The following is a 21765-nucleotide window of genomic DNA, read 5'->3' on the forward strand; positions in this document are numbered from 1 at the left end:
AACAACACAGTATCATCTGGAAACAACAATATACGGAGTTTCCAAACATTGCCCTCTCTCTTTACGGTTGCTTCAACATCCGCTGCCCTGCCTTGTATCTCTTTTATAACCCCATCCAAGTACAGATTGAACAACGGTGGAGACATGACACATCCCTGTTTTAATCCGACCTTCAAACAGAAAATTTCACTCAGTTCACTGTCCACATGCATTGCAGCCTTAACACCCTCATAAATACTCTTCACGGCATTCATCAACTTCCCATTTACTCCATATATTCTTAATACTTTCCACAATCCTTTTCTATCCACCCTGTCATATGCTTTTTCCAAATCATGAAGGCCGCTTGTAACTTCTTTCTCTTCTCTAGAAACTTTTCCACTAAAGACCTAAGAATGAATATCTGATCTACACAACCTCTTCCCTTCCTAAAAAACTTATTCTTCTGTTATTTCCCTAACTCTGTCAATAAGTATCCTACCACATACTTTTCCTGTTACACTAAGAAGGCAAATGTCCCTACGATTGCCACACACTTCTTTTCCCCTTTTCCTTTGTACAGGTGGATAATTGTACCTGACTTTCAATTCTCCGGGACTTTACCTTCCTCCTAGGCCAATCTGCACATCTTCCACATCCATTCTACTACTAACTCTCTCCCATGCTTCAGCATTTCACTACACACTCCATCAATTCCTGGGGCTTTCCCCCTTTTTGACTTCTTTGTTGCCTCCACAACTTCCATTCTACTGATTTGTTCCTTTCTTTTCACATCCGTCTTTCTCCCAGCCATTTCCCAGCCACTTATATTCGCAATACTTCCATTCTCAATGTTCAACAATTCCTTAAAGTTTTCTCTTCATCTGCTCACCTTTTTTCCCTTCTTCGCTAGTAATCTACCATTTTCATTTATCACTCCCTAACAATCTTCTTTAACATCCTAACTCTCTTTACTTCTTTCCAGAACATTTTCTTACATTCCTTCGACTTTACACTCAAATTCGTTCCTAATTCCTCATCCATTCTCTTATTACTCTCTCTTACTTATATTTTCACCTCTTTCTTCATCTCTACATGTAAGTGTCTCGTCTGTCAACTTCTTCCTCACCCCTGTTTCTCATTCACTCACTATATCCTTTATTTTTTTGTGTGTCACAGCCTGTCTCACCTGTTCATTCCACCATGCTGTTCCTTGCACCCCTTTTCGTCTTCCCATTACCCCAACACCACCTCCCATGTTGCACATATTTACTGTGTGAATGAATATCTTGCACACACCTTCCACGTTTCCCATCTGCTTCAAATCATATATACCCAATCGCTCCTCCACTTCTTTCTTATATTCTGCCCTTTTCCCATCCTGTGGTAACCTTTCTACTCTCCTTATAAGAACAACTTCCTCCTGTCCTTCCCTTCTTCTATTCCTCCACTTTATTTCAACTTTGACTTTCACCACCACCAAGTGGTTGTCAGAAAGTCCACACAACAGCCATGTATATGTTCTTGCATCCATTGCATGACATCTCATTCTCTCATCCACACACACATAATCATTCTTTGCCTTAAGTTGATTCAGTTCACCACCCACCCTTCTCATCACTCGCCACGTATACTTATGGATCATTTTGTGCCTGAAGAGGGAATTGGCTATCACCAACCACCTCCTGGCACTAATGTCTATTAGAGCATTGCCATTCTCATCCACATCTGCAGGCACATCCCACTCACCAACTACTCCGTCCACCTTCACATTCCCTACTTTTCCATTGACATCTCCAGTCAGAAACACTCTCTCATTCCTTTCAAACCTTTCCATGCGCTCTTCCACGTTTGTCCAAAACTCTTCATTCACATATTCTTATTTTTAACTCATCGTCATCCCGAAATCGAAAGAAATCAACACACACACACACACACACACACACACACACACACACACACACACACACACACATCCCAAATCCACACGCCACTATCCAGTGGCCTTCAAAACTCGCAACACTCCCCCAAAGGAGAATTATTCATAATAGTACACATCCATATCCTCTTTTTATATATTCCTGATGCAAACCATAGTTATAAAAACGATAGAGAGAGAGAGAGAGAGAGAGAGAGAGAGAGAGAGAGAGAGAGAGAGAGAGAGAGAGAGAGAGAGAGAGAGAAGAAAAAAACAATGGTGAAATATGCAAAATAAATCACCTAGGAAGAGGTCTTAAGGAGCCACCTGTGTTACCTGGAACCACTTGACCAAAAAGGTAATCAAACTGAATTTCGAAAAAAAGTTTAATTAATTTGCAATCCGTAAATATCCATTTTTTTTTAATATTTATAATAATTTGCTACTCATAGTCTTTTATTTCGGTGTGTGATATAATATTATTTGTATTATTAGTAAAGACATTAAATGGATTTCATGTTTATATTTATCTATATGCCTGGTTATCTATCTGTGTTTATTTATCTGTATGTTTATCTCTCTGTTTATCTATCGGTCTGTTTATCTATCTGTGTCTGTTTATATCTTTCTGTCTGTCTATCTATTCATCTATCTGTATATCGATGTATCTATCTTGATACCTATGTATATATCTTTTTCATTCAGTATACCTTTATCTACCTGTCAAATGATCTATCTGTCTTTACCTATATCTGTCAGATCACATTTACGTCTATCTATCTGTTCATCCATCCATATTTATATCTATCTGTTCATCTATCTATCTACGAAGATACTCTCAATTTTGTTTTTGTTTTTCAGTCAACCTCTACTTCTATTTTTTTTTTTTTTAATACAAGGAAGAAGGAACCAAAGGCCAGCAAGCCATTCCTTCCAAGTAAAAAGAAAATAAATAAATAAATTCAAGATTAACATATCCAACAATCCTCTTTTTAATTTATCTATCTGTATTTATCTATCTATTTCTGTGTATCTATCCATCCGTCCATCCATCCAGCTACATATCTACAAGTATCTATCCATCTACTCATCCATCCATCTATCTATCCATCCACCTACATATCCATCTATCTATCGTAACAAACAAGGTGTGTGTGGAGTTAAGTGCTTGTCTCTGAATTCCACCAACACTTACTCTCCTCACAATTGACACACTTCATTATCTTCTGTTTTGCAGTGTTACGACTTTCTTCATTTAATTCCTACTGTAAAATGGTAGTAGTAGTAGTGGTAGTAGTGGTGGTAGTAGTAGTAGTAGTAGTGGTGGTGGTGGTGGTGGTGGTGGTGGTAGTAGTAGTAGTAGTAGTAGTACGGTAGTAGTAGTAGTAGCAATAGTAGTAATAGTAATAGTAGTAGTAGTAGTACTAGTAGTGGTGGTGGTAGTAGTAGTAGTAGTAGTAGTAGTAGTAGTAGAAGTAATAGTAGTAGTAGTAGTAGTAGTAGTGGTGGTGGTGGTGGTGGTGGTGGTATTATTAATGTTTATTATTATTATTATTATTATTATTACCAGTAGTAGTTGTTGTTGTTGTAGTAGTAGTAGTAGTAGTAGTGGTTTCACGTTCGAAACAGCTCTAGTTCCTGTGTTCCCGCTGACGCCATTTTGGTTCCAGCTGCCGCCATTTCGTTCCCTCTTGACCCTAGGAGTGTCAATACCGTGGTCCTGAACCGTCTCATTGTGGGGACAGGTCTAGTTACGGTGGCTGGAGGGGATGGGGGTGCCGTTTTTGGGTCAGGCTGGCTAGCGGGTCCAATACAGAATTCGTCCCTGTGGATGATGTAGTGATGATGATGATGATGATGAGGAGGAGGAGGAGGAGGATGGTGACGATAATGATAATGGTTATGATGATGATGATGATGATGATGATGATGGTGACGATGATGATGGGGAAGAGGATAAAAACAAAGAATGATCATGATTGCTTTCTACCTCCACTATCATCATCTATCTCTTTTCACTTTAACTTGGAGAGAGAGCTGCAAAGTGGGGGGGGGGGGAAATGGAACGGGAGAAGGACATGGAGGAATTATGTTTAGTTTTCCTCCCATCCCTCCCTCCCCCCCCTCTCTCTCTCTCTCTCTCTCTCATACATTAATAAGTAAGGTGACCAGATTTTTTGGAGCTAAAAGCGGGACGCGCGCGCGCGCTCGTGCGTGCGGGTTTGTGTCATATATATAGACAGATAGATAGACAGATAGAGAGATATAGCCTAGATAGATGTAGATAGATAGATAGACAGATATATAGACAGATAGATATTGACTAATGTGACAGAGACCGCTGCTGCGCTACACCTCAAACTGAGGCTGCTAATCAAACACTAACGTCTCCTACGAACTCCAAACATACCGTACGGTACAGTGAATGGGTCGACCAAAGTTACAAGCTAGTGAGCATTACAGATTTTATATTAATAATTCGGTATTTCATTTGGTTAGGATTATGCATAATTTTTCTAATTCATCCTAATTTCATAAAAGAAGGTCATGTTATATCTATTGCAATAGTAAGTTTCTAAAAGCGAGACAATTAAGAAAATTTACTCAAATAGCGGGACATTCTAGTCACAATTAAAAAAGCGGGACGGACGTCCAAAAAGCGGGACTGTCCCACCTAAAAGCGGGACTCTGGTCACCTTATTAATAGGATCCAAGTGGGACACAAACTGCTGCATCTTCATAATATACACAGTTTTCAATATAAGGGGGCAATTTTTCGGTGTGTATAAAGAGAGGTGTCTTCACCCCCATTGAGCTCCGTAGTAACACATCTTAAAAATGACTTTTTTTCTAGGGACTTGTTAAGGTTTATTAGTAGACTGAGCACTTCGTAAAAATAAATAAAAGTGAGGAATTTTAGTGTTATTCCTAATACTTTTATTAACACCGAATAAACAATAACAATAATTCTCGATATAGCAGTATATGAGAGTCCCATCTGTGTCCTGATTGGCTAACTATTATGACGTCACTAGCTCCGCCCCCTTACCACACTTGTGGCTGCTGGGCCAGCCGCCACAAGTGTGGCGACTGGAGAGTGTGGGAAACTGGGATTCTGGGAATTCAGTGTGGACCCTGACACCAAGGTGGTTGAACGCCATGGCTCCTTTCGCTCTGCTCTGCATCTTACTGACTGTTCTTCCTGCTTTGAGTTCAGGTATAGTAATTAACTGATTTTTTTTTTTTTTTTGAGATTTGTGAAGTTTGATACCTTTTGAAGTTTCGTTATACCCCTCCACTAGCGATTTATTCTGTCCACACATCAATATCCGCTCGTGTCATGTAGATGCAAAGTACCGATGTCGAAAGGGAATTTTAAACTGAGATTTCGTTGCACATTTTCCTCAGCGGTTTATTCTGATCATTGCACATTGATATCCTCTTACCTTAATGCAACCTGTTTCAATATTAAACAATATAAATACCGCTCAATAATGCAAAGATGTTTTATGAAAAAAAAATAATAATAATGATAACGATAATAATAATCATCATCATAATAATAATAATAGTAATAACGATAATAATAATAATCATAATAATAATAATAATAATAATAATAATAATAATAATAATCACAATAATATAATAATAATAATAATAATAATAATAGATCGCTAAAAAAAGAGCTGTTGCGAAGCGTACTATGCCAATAAGAATAAAAAATATGTTATGTATAACGTTGCTCCTTTTCATACACACACACACACACACACACACACACACACACACACACACACACACACACACACACATTTCCTTTTTCTTCGGTCCGTGTCTTTTTTCTTCTTATATACAGTATATAATGTTTTGCTGTATTTTTCACATTATTATTATTATTAGTAGTAGTAGTAGAAGTAGTAGTAGTAGTAGTAGTAGGAGGAGGAGGAGGAGGAGCAGTATTAGTATTAGTAGTATCATTACTACTACTATTCTATTCTATATACCTAGGCTGCTTCCCCCAAGGAAAAGCAGGTAGCCGAGACAGGACGACACACTCCCCATTTACTCATCCATTAAAACATATTCATTCGCATCTTAGCCCCAAAGGGGAGAACGGACAGATCCTCACCGCACCACACCGCACAAGGGTCAATTGCTCAATGCAATCAGTGACATTCGCAGCAGGGCCCGATAGCAGAGCTGGTTTACCCCTGCCACATCATAACAGACCCATCCCCCTTACCCGCATCTGACCTGACTAGCTGATCAGACCAAATGCGGGAGAATATCCCCTCAGGGCTGCGTCATCATTTATTCATTCACAATTTCTCTCCATTTATTTCTGTCACGCACAGCCACTTTTCCTTGCTAAACAGACATCCCTCTCGCATCCAGTGCTCTCTTCACACTGTCCATCCATCCTATTCGTGGTCTTCCTCTCAACCTTACACCTCTCACATCAGATCTAGTTATCTTTTTCACCATTCGCTCATTATCCATTCTCTCCATATGCCCAAGGGGGGCGCGGTAGCACAGTGGTAACGCGCTGGACTTGTGATCGGGGGATTGCAAGTTCGAGCCTCGCCCGGGCTGCCGTGCCGGGAGGGGTAGCTCCCTCCTGTAACCCTAGCAGGGCTATATAGTCCAATACAGGGCTTAGCTCGGGGGAACTCCATTTCTCCCATTTCCATATGCCCAAACCATCGCAACACCCTCTGCTCAACTCTACCAGCCATCTCCCGAACAACTCCAGTTCTCCTTCGCACTTCATCATTTCGCACTCGATCCATACGCATCACTCCACACATACTCCTCAGACACCTCATCTCCATTACATTCAAACTTTTCCTCTCTGCTACACCCATATTCCATGTTTCAGCCCCATATAACGCAGTCGGTACCACAACACCCTCATACAGCCTTCTCTTTACATCCATTCTAAGCAAACGACATCTAAACACTTTTTTCATTCCTCCCAGCACCTTTCCTACTTCATTTATTCTAAACTTCATTTCTTCATCTATTCTTCCATGCACAGCAACATGTGACCCTAGATATTTAAAACAGTCTACCTCCTCAAGCAACTCGCCATTCAAAACTATATTCATATCCCTACCATCTACCAACCTCAATCTCTCCTTTGAATCAGCCACAAGTGCAGTATCATCTGCAAACAGCAGCTGCTTCAGATTCCACTCCCCACCATCAACATTCACAAGACTTAGACCACCTAAAACTCTTGCATTCACCTCCCTTACAACACCATTAATGTAAATATAAAACAACCAAGGCGACATCACACATCCCTGTCTCAGCCTCACTCTCACGGGAAACCAATTACTCACAGCATTTTCCACTCTTACACGCGCTCTTCTGTTTACATAAAAACTTTTCACCCCTTTTAGTAACCTACCATCAAGTCCATACAATCTTAAAACAGTCCACAAAGCCTCCCTATCAATTCTATCATACGCTTTCTCTAAATCCATAAATGCCCAAAACACATCCGTGCCTTTCTCTAAATACTTTTCACACACTTGTCTCACAGCAAACACCTGATCCACGCATCCCCTCCCTCTCCTAAAGCCACACTGCTCATCACCAATCACTCCCTCTGTACCCTCTCTAACACTCATAATTAACACTCTGCCATACACCTTACCTACAACACTCAACAGACTTATACCCCTAAAGCTAGTACATTCATGCTTATCACCCTTGCCTTTATACAACGGGACCACACAAGCACTTGCCCAGTCAATTGGCACCATACCTATCACAAAGCACACATTCATCAGTCTTACTAACCAGTCAACAATAGTCACTCCACCACCCTTCAGGCATTCCACAGCACACCCATCCATACCTGCAGCTATCCCTGTTTTCATCTCCTTTACTGCCTTCTCCACTTCCTCCTTCGTGATTGAAGAATCATTCAACTCTCCCAACACATTTATTCCTTGCACCCATCCTTCTGCCACAATCTCAGCCACCCTTTCCTCCTCTACATTTAACAATCTTTCAAAATACTCTGCCCATCTCTTCCTTACTGCATCCATCTCAATTAACATCCTTCCATCCTCTGCTTTTACTCATTCTTCCTTCCCAGACTCTCCCTTTCGCACCCTTTTCACCTCATTCCAAAACATTTTCTTATTCTGTTGAAAATTCTCTGTCAGACGCCTACCCCATCTCTCATCTGCTCCCACTTTAGCATCACGCACGGCCCTTCTCGCCCTATTCCTCTTTTCCTTATACCTCTCATATGACACGTCATCCTTCCTCTGCAGCCACACTTCAAATGCACGTCTCTTCTCAGCCACAGCCATACTTACTTCCTCGCACCACCATTCACTTCCTTTTCTTACACCACCACCCACACGTCTCACATCACACACCTCTTCTGCATGCCCCACCACAGGACTCTTAAACAACTGCCATTCCTACTCCACACTGCCATGTTCCCGATCTTTCACTGCGTTCCACTCATCTTTCAATTTCTCCTGATACTCTATCTTTTTCTCTCTTTTATCCAACTCACTCACTTTCAAAACCTCCCTGCCACACCTAACCCTCCAAGCTCTCATCCATCTCTTACCTACTCTTAACTTTCCCTCCACCAGGTAGTGGTCAGACATACTTCTACCCTCTCCTCTCAGAACTCTCACATCCAACAATCTTCCTATTACATTTCTAGACACAACCACATAGTCCATCAAAGCTCTATCAACAACCCTTCCACCCTCCTGTCTCACCCATGTATACTTATAAATACCTTTTTTCTGAAACAGTGTATTTCCAATCACCATCTCTCGCTCAGCACACATCGCTATCATTCGTTCCCCATTTTCATTTCTTCCAGGCACACCATGCATACCAACTACACCTTCAACTGCTACATTTCCCACTCTAGCATTCAGATCTCCCATCATTACCAAATTCACATTCGCGTCAAAACTCTGTAGACACTCATCAACATCATTCCAGAAAGACTTCCTCTCTTCTTCATCCCTTTCACTTCCAGGCCCATATGCACTCACAAACACCCACAACTCTCGTTCAAATTTCGCTTTCACCCACGCCAGTCTCGATGACACCTCCTTCCATTCCATCACACACTGCTGTGCTTTCGGACTCACTAACAAGGCCACACCTTCTCTTACCCTTCGTCTATCAACACTTGACAATCTTCCATTCACACTTCCAAACATAGACTCACCCTTCTCTTTCATCTTCGTTTCACTCTAAGCTAACACATCCAACTTTCTTCTCACAAACATTCTCCCAATCTCCTCCCTTGTAGCCTCAGTCGTACTACATCCACGCACATTCATAGACCCAGTCTTCAGGGTATGGGGACTACTCCATCCCTCATCCCTTTCTCTGGCCTGTCTCTTTTTAGGAATAAAAAACAGAGGAAGGGGTCCCTAGTCCCCTCACCCCGCCCCTTTTAGTCGCCTTTTACGACACGCAGGGAATACGGTGGCAGTATTCTTCCTAACAGAAACTGGCCGCAGAGTAGTAGTACCACCCCACAGTGCGGCCAGATTGTTTCCCCCCCGCCACAGGGAATTACTACCACTACTCCTATTATTATTATTATTATTATTATTATTATTTATTATTATTATTATTATTATTATTATTATTATTGTCATCATTATCACTGTTATTATCCTCACATTATTCCATATGTTGGGGATATAGGAATCTCCCCTGTCCGTTCGTCTTTTTGTCTGGGCCTGTATATCGTAAACTACCAGGTGGATTGGCTTCCTATCACACAGAAAGATAGAGTATGTGTCGTAGTTGATGCCCGTATAGGTAATATTGCCATATTGTCTATACCTCACGAGTTATGACCATATAAGGAAAAATCTGTTTTGTTGTTATGAGACCATATTATAATTACAAATCATAATAGATAGAAAGATAAATAGACAGACAGACAGCTCCATGCAAGCCTGGGAAAGGGAAATGATCTTGCAAGTTAACTGAGGAAATGTTGACGATACATAGGAAGTAGCAAAGTCAGGGGATGATGTAGGTAGTGTGTCAGCGAGATAGCAGGCGAACAAAGCCTAGTGACATACACACATACTCACACACAGGTTTCTGGAACTTTCCAACCACAGTGTAACACACGTGACACGACCCCTGTTTCACCAGAATTTAGGAAGCAGAGAGGCAGAAGGAGGCTAGCATTAGAACCGATAGGTAGTGGAGAGAGTGAACAAGAAAGAGGGGCTCAACTAGACTTACTTATTATATTGTCTCTGTACGACATACCCTGCTCATCTTAGATTTCTCTGAATATAATAAATTAAGATCAACTCACTGTATTCATCTTTAATTTCTACTACAAGAAATCGAGAGTGACAACTAAACAACAAAACTTCTCTACAAGTTACTACAAAGTCTTTTATGACATTATTTGGTGGCCAGCGAAACTACGGACATCGTCTCCGAATCAAAAGCGAATTTCTACAAAAGCAGGTGAGACTCTACAAGATTAGCTTCAGTTCTACAGTGAATTCCTACAAAATACAGCCAACAATGCAAATAGCCTACAAGTCTAAAAAACAACTCTATAAAATTCACGTAACTTCAAGAACCAGCAAGAAGAATAAAAAACAAAGCAATTAAAGAAGAGGAACGACCAAAGCAACAACCACACAAACCCCCACCACTCTCTCCTGCCTACCTCCATCGCTGACACAGAGGTCAAGACACGAAGCAAAACACTAGAGCCACATTTATAGTGCGACTTACTCACCTTTCTTCACCCAGGTTACACATCGCTACTCAGTATTCACCACGGCTACCAGTGTGCGAAGCCAACGTCACCATGTGCTGAGATGACATCACAACACCAGTTTGCTGACTTAGGGCCATGCCAAGCAACGTGTGACTGACACAAGGCACTTCTCATCCACTACTCATTATTCATTATTCACATAGCTCCTACTCATACTCATTTATTTCCACAGTATTGAGTTGGAAATTCGATGTTCTATGCTGAGGTTTGCCTGAGACAGCTGTTAACCACCACAAGCACAAGGCCATGGAATTTCCGGAATAATATCGTCCATCAATAAAGCACTAGAATTATCAAGAGATCTTCAATCAACCCTGCATTTTTCTTCCGAGATCGACAGTTGCATCGACACGCCTCTCCGATCTGTATCAAGTGGGTGAAATTATACTTAATCATTTCTTCTCAGTGCTAAAATTAGGTATATTCAACTTCTTTACTTATTTCCATATATACACTTATACACTCACTATCTATCATTTATTACAACTCATTTACTCATCTATTTAGCTAGGACATAACTAACCAAAAGGCGTATTTCATATCACCATATCTTAATGACAGGGATATTTTTGCCACCACCCGTGTTATTACCAGATGAAACACAATTAGCTCCAACAAAAGATTCACAATTTAGAGAGCACCAAGGCAACACACCACTTGTACAAACCTCACTACAAATTAAATACCATGAAACAAATACGTCAGTTCCAGATGATAAGTGGGAAACCCAATCTGACGTAGCAAGTGAGGACTTGGTCGCTGACTTGCACACGTATGCCAATACACTTAACAGGGCTCACCGTTCCGGCCGAATATATTCCACCATTCCCTCACGCAACGATAAACAAGTCCAAGTTAAATTAACAGAGCAAACAGTGAAAATGAATCACGAAACAAATATCGCGGATCTAACATCCCCAATTCATGTGTGCGTTTACCATGAAGATAAAACTGCCCCAAAATTCTCTGGCACAGAAAATGATCACATTGATGTCATTTCATTAGTCAGTCAGTGCGAACAAATGTTCATCAAGCGCCACATACTCAACGAACAAGAGAAAATTGCCATTTTTTCATCATGCATAATCCAAGAAAGATGTCCAGCAAGCAATTTATTGAGATCTGATAAGCCCCTCAAGGTTAGGACATATGATGAATTTAAAACTGAATTTTTGAAGAAATTTTCTGGAGGTATGAACTTCTTGCAAGGAATAATTCCAGAATTACATAAGATTGTGGATCTTGTAAGGGAGCACACTACAAACCATGTGCTCAGTGAAATAACTGCTGATGTCTCCACAATCAAAAGAACATGTTAGTTACTTTGGAAAACTCAAATTGGATAACATGATGGAAAGATGTCCCCAGACCTCGTCGTGGACATCATTGGTTATGTAGCTGCCTTGTGTAAATTACCTGATAGGACCCTTAAGATCGTCAAGACGATCGCATACACCCCAGGCATGTGCTTACTACACTTAATGAATTAGGTAGAAATGCAGTGCAGTAAAGCAGTTATGATCGACACACCTGCACATTCTAGTAGAATGAGAGTACCTGAGATTGTATCAGCTGTGAAAACATCTACACCGACCCCAAACAGAGAACAAAATCGATTACGACCCGAAAGCAGGCAGAGCAAACAACCAAACTTGGCGAGGGTTCGATCACAAACACCAGCCTACAGGCAGTTTCATAAGTTTTCATGCAGCCCGATCAGGTCTCGCGCCATAAACAACACTACTTATGGGAAGTCACCTCGTAGGTTACAGTCAAGCGATAGGTCCATTCTATGTCATTATTGTGCAAAACCAGGACACACAAGGTATGAATGCTTTATCAAAGCAAAAGAGGAAAGACAAAAGACACAAGGATTTGGTCCTTATTGTAGGCATCATAAATACCAAGGGCACTGGACCAGTGACTGCAAAACAGTAGAAAAAATTGTGTCTATGTTCAAATCGGGGGAAGACCAAGTCATGACAAAAAACGAACAAATGTAAATAAAAACAAGTCTAAAATTCACATAGGAAGCATGCTGGGAAATGAGTGTATCTTGATACCAGCTGAATGTGAGGATCAAAACGTTTCCTTATTTTTAGATACAGGCTCTCCAGTGAACTTAATAACACATGAAGAAATAAATAGAATTCTTAAAATTAAGAAGAAAGTAACTTTTCTGGAAGAAGCTGATTTAGATTTATATACGGTTGATGGAAAACAAATTATAGTGAAAGGTATGATAAGGTTAAATATCAGTTGCACAGAGACTACAAGACCATTCTCTGCATTTTTCCATATCGTTGAAAACTTAGCAATTAAAGATCATATGTTACTGGCCTTAAGATCCATGAGAGCAGAGAACATAACTATACTCGCACAAATGAATGGAATAGACTTTGACAATGAATTCATAGAGGAAATACCATCAGAGCCCTCACCGATTAGTAAAAGAGAACCAAAAAGAATTGGTAATATTAAAGGCTTAAACAAACATACACAAACAGATGAGTGTATAGATCCACTCCCACCAGCAGCCCCATCCTCCAGAATTAGTGACCCAGATAACAGTACTGATTTATCAGTTTTTCCAGCCCATCTCACCAATGATTTAGTTATACCACCTAATTCCTAAATGAAAGTTACCATAAAGAGCAAATTACGGAATAGTACTATTCTTATCTTAGAAGAATTATGTAAAGAAAAGGGATTGTCAGTAGAAAACGCATTATGTCAGATGAACGACGAAGGGCAAACTCAGATATTCATAATTAATCACATGAATGAGGAAGTTCAGTTGAAAAAGGGGACTTGCATAGTTAATACTGAAAAATGTCCGGCCCCTGTGAAGGAAATAGTTATAGCTGGAGTGACAAGTGAGATAAAATCTACGGATAGAGAAAGCATATAAGAGAATTGAATTCACTCAGGTGAATTTGATGAAGAAAATGATTTGTTAACCCTGCTGGAAACACACAGGGACAGCGTAGCATTACCCGCAGAACAATTAGGGTTTACTAACCTGATTAATCACATGATTAATGTGTACCCAGAAACACCACCAATTTTCGTACCAGCTTACCGCATCCCACACTCCCAACGTACACTTGCAAATCAGTATGTCGATGAAATGTTAAAACTTGGAATTATTGAGCCTTCAGTCTCCCCGTGGAATGCCCCATTATTCTTCGTGCCCAAACGAAATGGAGAAATGCGTGCGGTAGTAGATTACCGTAAACTAAACAATCACACAATCACAGACCGATTTCCCATGCCATTGCTAAGCGACGTTCTACAGAATATTGGACCTGAGAATAACATATTCTCAACCATCAATCTCCTAAACGGCTATTATCAGATACAAGGTTTCGGAGAAGTCACGTAAATACACTGCCTTATCCACAAACAGAGGCCATTACCAATATACAAGGATGCCGATGGGACTGAGGACAGCCCCAGGCACATTCCAGCGTCTTATGAATTACGTATTGTCCGGAATTTTAGGACAAGGATTATTTGTTTACCTTGACGATATTATAATCGCAACGAAGAATATTAAGGATCATCTCAGGAAATTAGACTTACTCTTACAAAAGCTTAGTGATGCTGGTTTAAAAATTAAGCTTTCTAAATGCAAATTTTGCTTTAAGGAAATAAATTTCTTAGGCCACAAATTAAGTTCTAATGGTATTCACACCACTGATGACAAAATACAGGCAGTGAGAGATTTTTCTGAACCCACAACGACTGACGAAGTTAGACAATTTTTAGGTCTGGCTGGGTACTATACGTCATTCGTACAACAATTCTCTCATGTAGCCTTTCCTCTATTCCAAGTACTCAAAAAAGATGCTATATTCCAATGAGAAGAAGAACAGAGAAGGGCATTTAACAATCTACAAATTAAACTAACAAATGCACCTTGTTTAGCATATCCAAATTACACAAAATCATTTCTTATTTGTACAGACGCATCAGTTAAAGGATTAGGGGCTGTACTGATGCAGGAAGAAAAAAGAGGAAAAAATCAACCAATTACATTTGCCAGCAGACAAACAAGAGGTGCAGAGAAAAATTATTGCACTACAGACTTAGAGGCACTTCCAGTGGTTTTTGCATGACAAAAGTTTCGAGATTTGGTATATGATTACGAAATCCACTTATTCACCGACCATAAACCACTAGTGGGTATGTTTAAAGAAAAACTCCTTTCTGGGAGGAGAGCAAGATGGAAATGTACAGTTGAAAACTACAATTTTCTAATTCATTATATACAAGGTAAAATGAACATAGTAGCTGACGCAATATCTAGGAACCCGAACACAATTCAGGTCGCAGCATTAGATCTCAAAGGTAATATCCCAAACCACGAGGATATCGCAAAAGCACAAAGACTTGACCCAATATGGTCTAAAGTTATATACAAGTTTGAAAGTGGAGATGACATACAATTACCCAAACTGCATGTACCACTCGAACAATTCACAATGGTGAGTAATACATTATGCAAGATAAACTCTAAACAACCAAAACGCCAAAGAAATACTAACCAGTTGGTAGTACCTAATGACATGATACCCCACGTATTACGAACGATACACGATAGCCCACATGCAGGACATCCTGGAAAGGATAAGACATCCAAACAAGCCCATTACGAAAAGATATAAACAATCATATAGACAGATGCGAATCATATGCAAAACACAAAGGATACCGAATCACACCAGCACCGATGGGTATTTACCCTGTACCACATCAATCATGGGACGTTGTCGCTGTTGATTTATTCAAGATGCCATTATCATACAATAATAACTTATACCTATTCGTAGCAACGGATCCTTTTTTCCCTTTATGTCATTTTAGCTCCAATTAAAAATAAGACAGCAGAGACAGTAGCAAAGGCAATAACAGATAATGTGATACGTCGCTTTACTACCCCATAGGTACTAATAAGTGATAATGGAGGAGAATTTAATTCTGAGATCTTACAAGAAATATGTAAACAATACAATATCAAAAAGGTTAACGTTTTAGCCTATCACCCAGCATCGAATGGGTTAGTAGAGAGACAAAACAAAAAAGTATTAAATGTGCGGCGACACATTCTCAGTGAAAATTATGCAGCTGGGATGATTGGATTCCCAGAGTAGAAGCCTCAATTAATGGATCTATAAATAAATCCATAGGTGACACACCACATTTCATTATATATGGGACAGATTAAAAACTACCATATGAGCTCCTAGAAGGTGACAGTCTGCCCATATACAATTGCGATGATTACTCTAAACTCCGTTTACGTGAATTGCTGGAGATACACAAAAGAGTCAAAAAATAATTAACGATGTCCAAGGAAGAAATGACGAAGGCATTTAACAAGAAGGCAAGAGATTCACCTATCAACTTAGGAAACATTGTTTATGGTATCATTCATACGAGAGACAATAAATTATCCCCAAAATTTAAGGGCCCATACAGAGTAATTAACATAAAAGTCTTTCAAATGCAGTGTGTCCAGGCATCTCAAAATGATCGGATCTTGAATTTAGCTCTCTATTGTATTTTGTTTTTCTTTTGGAGGGAACTGTTACTGCGGGCTCATGGCCTTTAGTTCCTTCTTCCTCGCATAAAAAAAAAGTTTTAATTAAGTCACTGTACACTGGCGAAGAGAAACAAGTTCATATTGACCATTTAAAACGAGTTTCAAGGGAATTATCCAATATTTATTCAGCATCGTATACAACCGAACAGGCGAACGTACCTCAAGAAACCAAGCAAGAAAACAACAATGATTACAAAAAGAAATTAAGGTCATATACCAAACAATCAAACATAGGTGCAACTGTTCCAATAAAACCTACAGTACATCATTTACGAGATTTAAATATCGATTTAAACTCCTTCTATAAATGAAATAACAATCAACCGTAACGCATATCATCACTATCATCGACCACAGCATGACCATATTAGGAAATTAATAGATTTTTTTTTCTTTAGGTTACGATGAAGGGACTTATGCTATGGATTCTCCTCTACATAACAAGAGGATATGCGCATTTAGACCCCCAACACATAGTACGACAAGGATGCCTCATAGCTCCAACGGCCACGACTTCAATCGTAATGGACGTCATGAGTACTGAAATAAGTCTAGATTACTTGTATGAATTACCTTCTTATCTAGACAATCTCGCGAAGCCTATGTGAACCCTGGACTTCATGATAGGAAGCTATGTTTCACAAGGACATAACACAAAGGAAGTGAATGAAATAGTGAAGTTAGCGAAATGGAAACTAGAACAGGCAAAGTCAACTATGCTCATCCTGATCCAAGATCTCCCATCTAATGGAATGGAGGTACTGAGCGACAGGAACAACATCATACGTACTCACCAATAGCGCGGTTTGTTCGACCTTGGTGGCGCAGTTCTTGGGAACGTCTTTGGATTGGCTACAGAGGATGACCTTAAAGAAATAAACAACAAATTTAATAAAATATCTCAGATACTAACATACCAAGATAAATTCATCACAGGACAGAACTCAGCAATGAAGACAATTGTGAAAAATCTGAAAAAGGCAGAAAACATAGCTCTCGAAAGTGTAGGTAAAATAAATAAAATGGAAGGAAACATTACATTCTTCCAACACTTTTCCATCATCACAGAACATATAGACACGATTCTACTACAATTAGACAACACTAGAGATCGTTACAGGGCACTTATTCAAGGATTTTCGAATGCTGGTGATAGCAAGATCACAATTGACTTACTCCCAGTTCATGACCTACGTCAGATAATTAGTCAATTCATACATAAACATAAATTGAAGCCTTTGTTCCGCAGTAGGGAATTCAGGCAATATTATCCATATTTTGAAGCAACACTAACACCAACATCAGTAGTAGTTCATGTACCATTCATAACTGAAGATACCTTCACAGTATACCAAGTACACCCCTTCCCCTCTAAAAATAACAACACTTTGATAATCATCAACATCAACACAGACACCGAACTCATCATGTTCTCCAAGAGACGGAACACTGTCACTTTCGCAAGTGAATCAGCGATTGAACTAAAGTGCCGCACATCCTTACATGCTGTTCATCTTTTTCCTGCGTACATTTTCACGTTTCAGCCTACTGATACAGTCCCTTGTGAAATGGCTATCATCAGAAATGACAATATTCATAATTATTGCAACTTCACTTTGCTCCAGATAAACTTGTACACCATCAACGCATTGGACACTCACAGTTTTTTTTATTTCACCCCTAACACATCAGTTTACATAGTCTTTCCAGATATACCACCATCTCATACTTCAGACTCAGGATTATACATAACACCAGACGACTCTGTGGTATTTACAAGAGCCATGTCTACTTTATCCACCATCAATGACTACGCCATCCTCAATCATACACACAAACATTTCCACCCACTGCCTGATATGGACTTAAACATGAGCACAAGTATTAAGTTGATTTCACCTAAGTTTGAAGCTATGCACCAGATCAATGAAACAATGAAGCCCTGGGAAGATTTGAGTTTGAGTATGTTCACCCCATATTATGTGTATAGCCTAGCACCTGCTGTCTTTATAATCTTCTGCATTGTATTTGCAGTACTGCTGTTCGCAATGCACAGAATGCATGCAAGAATTGCAAATTTGGAATCAGTATTTAGTGGGGGGAGAGTTAACATCCAAGTTAACCCCCCTGAATGAAGTGTACATATTTTTTATATAGTAATAATTATATATATATATATATGCAAAAAAGAATGACCCATGATATAGAAGTATGGCATACCAGTACCATTAACTTTAAATGAAATATTAATAACTCTTACCATAATCTTAATTTTAAACTTTTTCTTTCCTCTTGCCTGTATGCATTTCACTACAATAACCCACGTACATACTGTAGTACAATTAAACAGTTTATCTTTAGTACATTTATTCAAATATGTATACAACTTGTTTAAAATGTAATATTACTGGATCATTGCAATTTACTATGAATATTATATGTATACAATATTATAATCAATATTATGTACTAATTGATTTGCATGTGTCAATGATGATTGCTGTCGGAGGACCTTCAGCAGCGTGGCCGAGCAATGTTATGAGTCCATATTATAATTACAAATCATAATAGATAGATAAATAGATAGTTTGACAGCTCCATGCAAGCCTGGGAAAGGGAAATGATCTTGCAAGTTAACTGAGGAAATGTTGACGATACACAGGAAGTAGCAAAGTCAGGGGATGATGTAGGTAGTGTGTCAGCGAGATAGCAGGCGAACAAAGCCTAGTGACATACACACATACTCACACACACATGTTTCTGGGACTTTCCAACCACAGTGTAACACACGTGACATGACCCCTGTTTCACCAGAATTTAGGAAGCAGAGAGGCAGAAGGAGGCTAGCATTAGAACCGACAGGTAGTGGAGAGAGTGAACAAGAAAGAGGGGCTCAACTAGACTTACTTATTATATTGTCTCTGTAAGACATAACCTGCTCAACTTAGATTTCTCTGAAGATAATAAATTAAAACCAACTCACTGTATTCGTCTTTAATTCCTACTACAAGAAATCTAGAGTGACAACTAAACAACAAAACTTCTCTACAAGTTACTACAAAGTCTTTTATGACATTATTTGGTGGCCAGCGAAACTACGGACATCGTCTCCTAATCAAAAGCGAATTTCTACAAAGGCAGGTGAGACTCTACAAGATTAGCTTCAGTTCTACAGTGAATTCCTACAAAATACAGCCTACAATCCAAATAGCCTATAAGTCTACAAAACAACTCTATAATCTTCACGTAACTTCAAGAACCAGCAAGAAGAATAAAAAACAAAGCAAGTAAAGAAGAGGAAAGACCAAAGCAACAAGCACACAAACTCCCACCACTCTCTCCCGCCTACCTCCATCGCTGACGCAGAGGTCAAGACACGCAGCAAAACACTAGAGCCACATTTATAATGCGACTTACCTTTCTTCACCCAGGTTACACATTGCTACTCACTATTCACCACAGCTACCAGTGTGGGAAGCCGACGTCACCATGTGCTGCGATGAGATCACAACACGAGTTTGCTGACTTAGGGCCATGCCAAGCAAGGTGTGACTGACACCAGGCACTTATCATCCACTACTCGTTACTCATTATTCACATAGCTCCTACTCATACTCATTTATTTCCACAGTATTGAGTTGAAAATTCGATGTTCTATGCTGAGATTTGCCTGTGACTGCTGTTAACCACCATAAGCACAAGGCCATGGAATTTCCGGAGTAATATCGTCCATCAATACAGCACTAGAATTATCAAGAGATCTTCAATCAACCCTGCCTTTTTCTTCTGAGATCGACAGTTGCATCAACACGCCTCTCCGATCTGTATCAAGTGGTTGAAATTATACTTACTCATTTCATCTCAGTGCTAAAATTAGGTATATTCAACTTCTTTACTTATTCCCTTATATACACTTATACACTCACTATCAATCATTTATTACAACTCATTTACTCATCTATTTAGCTAGGACATAACTAAACAAAAGGCGTATTTCTTATCACCATATCTTAATGACAGGGATATTTTTGCCACCACCCACGTTATTACCAGATGAAACACAATTAGCTCCAACAAAAGATTCACAATTAGGAGAGCACCAAGGCAACACACCCCTTGTACAAACCTCACTACAAATTAAAGACCATGAAACAAATACGTCAGTTCCAGATGATGAGTGGGAAACCCCATCAGACGTAGGAAGTGAGGTCACTGTCGCTGACTTGCACACGTATGCAAATACACTTAACAGGGTTCACCGTTCCGGCCGAATATATTCCACCATTCCCTCACACAACGATAAACAAGTTCAAGTTAAATTAACAGAGCAAACAGTGAAAATGAATCACGAAACAAATACTGCGGATCTAACATCCCCACCTCATGTGTACATTTACCATGAAGATAAAACTGTCCCAAAATTCTCTGGCACAGAAAATGATCGCATTGATGTCATTTCATTAGTCAGTCAGTGCGAACAAATGTTCATCAAGTGCCACATACTCGATGAACAAGAGAAAATTGCCATTTTTTCATCATGCATAAGCCAGGAAAGATGTGCAGCAAGCAATTTATTGAGATATGACAAGTTCCTCAAGGTTAGGACATATGATGAATTGAAAACTGAATTTTTGAAGAAATTTTCTGGAGGTATGAACTTCCTGCCAGGTATAATTCCAGATTTACATAAGATTGTAGGTCTTGTAAAGGAGCACACTACACACCATGTGCTCAGTGAAATAACTGCTGATGTCTCCACAATCAAAAGAACATGTTAGTTACTTTGGAAAACTCAAATTGGATAACAGATGATGGAAAGATGTCCCCAGACCTCATCGTGGACATCATTAGTTATGAAGCTGTCCTGTGTAAATTACCTGATAGGACCCTGAAGATCGCCAAGACGATCGCTTACACCCCAGGCATGTGCTTACTAGACTTAATGAACGAGGTAGAAATGCAGTGCAGTAAAGCAGGTATGGTCGACACACCCGCAAACTCTAGTAGAGTAAGAGTACATGAGACAGTATCAGCTGTGAAAACATCTACACCGACCCCAAACAGAGAACAAAATCGATCACGACCCGAAAGCAGGCAGAGCAAACAACCAAACTTGACGAGGGTTCGATCACAAACACCAGGCTACAGGCAGTTTCATAAGTTTTCACGCAGCCCGAGCAGGTCTCGCGCCATAAACAACACTACTTATGGGAAGTCACCTCGTAGGTCGCAGTCAAGAGATAGGTCCATTCTATGTCATTATTGTGCAAAACCAGGACACACAAGGTATGAATGCTTTATCAAAGCAAAAGAGGATAGACAAAAGACACAAGGATTTGGTCCTTACTGTAGGCATCATAGATACCAAGGGCACTGGACCAGTGACTGCAAAACAGTAGAAAAAATTGTGTCTATGATCAAATCGAGGGAAGACCAAGT

The 21765-nt window shown here is 39.7% G+C and overlaps 1 long non-coding RNA gene across 1 annotated transcript in view; it reads left to right on the top strand.

Moving 5' to 3' along the window:
• Positions 1 to 5055: 5055 nt before the first annotated feature.
• LOC145407859 (uncharacterized) overlaps positions 5056 to 21765 on the top strand; it is a 75767-nt gene continuing 59057 nt past the window's right edge. The window contains exon 1 of the long non-coding RNA XR_013898802.1: positions 5056 to 5114. This is a non-coding gene — a long non-coding RNA (uncharacterized LOC145407859). The remainder of the gene's footprint in view (positions 5115 to 21765) is intronic.

The sequence above is a fragment of the Coenobita brevimanus genome, chromosome 74, assembly GCF_032717465.1.
Source record: "Coenobita brevimanus isolate Jiangsu-jjx chromosome 74, ASM3271746v2, whole genome shotgun sequence".
NCBI lineage: Eukaryota > Metazoa > Arthropoda > Malacostraca > Decapoda > Coenobitidae > Coenobita > Coenobita brevimanus.